We start from the raw sequence: 528 nt of genomic DNA, 5'->3' as shown, positions 1-528 counted from the left end.
GAGGTAAAAGTTCATACCTGAAGAGAAAGTAAGAAGAAGCAGGCTTCTTGGGTTTGTTAGGATCAACATTTTCATTCTTCTTCTTCTTGGTTGCTTTCTCCTTCTGCAAAATGCAATTATTACGATCCTGTTAGTCTCTGAATTGGTAATGGACATATTGTGAGTGAAGTGCAAGTGAGTTACCTTAATCAGATTATCAGTTTTCTCCTTCTTCTTAAGCAGTTGAAGAGCTTCTTGTTTGTGGAGTTTCAGGAGTTCCTCTTCTTCTTTCCTCTGGCTCAGTGCTTCTTCTTCCTTTGTCCTCTTGTATACCTCCATTTCTTGCAAGTATGTCTCCTTGTTCTTCTTTGCCACCTGTTAAATATTACACTTCAATTCAGTCACTCCAAGTCTCTTAATGGCTTTGCTATGAATGCAAGCATGAGTATGGAAACAGACCTCTTCATAGGGTGCCTTCTTTTTGTCTGACAGGTTCTTCCACTCTTCTCCAGTTATCTTTGCAACCTATAAGCACCATTAAACGCAATA

The 528-nt window shown here is 39.2% G+C and overlaps 1 long non-coding RNA gene across 1 annotated transcript; it reads right to left on the bottom strand.

Moving 5' to 3' along the window:
* Positions 1 to 13: 13 nt before the first annotated feature.
* Positions 14 to 514, bottom strand: LOC104774833. The gene is made up of 3 exons (XR_765534.1): positions 439 to 514; positions 184 to 354; positions 14 to 103 (listed from the first exon to the last, which is right to left on the bottom strand). It is a non-coding gene; the product is annotated as an uncharacterized LOC104774833 (long non-coding RNA).
* Between the last annotated feature and the right edge of the window lie 14 nt (positions 515 to 528).

This window comes from Camelina sativa, unplaced genomic scaffold (genome assembly GCF_000633955.1).
Source record: "Camelina sativa cultivar DH55 unplaced genomic scaffold, Cs unpScaffold06001, whole genome shotgun sequence".
Taxonomy (NCBI): Eukaryota; Viridiplantae; Streptophyta; class Magnoliopsida; order Brassicales; family Brassicaceae; genus Camelina; species Camelina sativa.
Note: the sequence above shows the minus strand (reverse complement) of the source record. Positions and strands in the feature narration are given on the sequence as shown.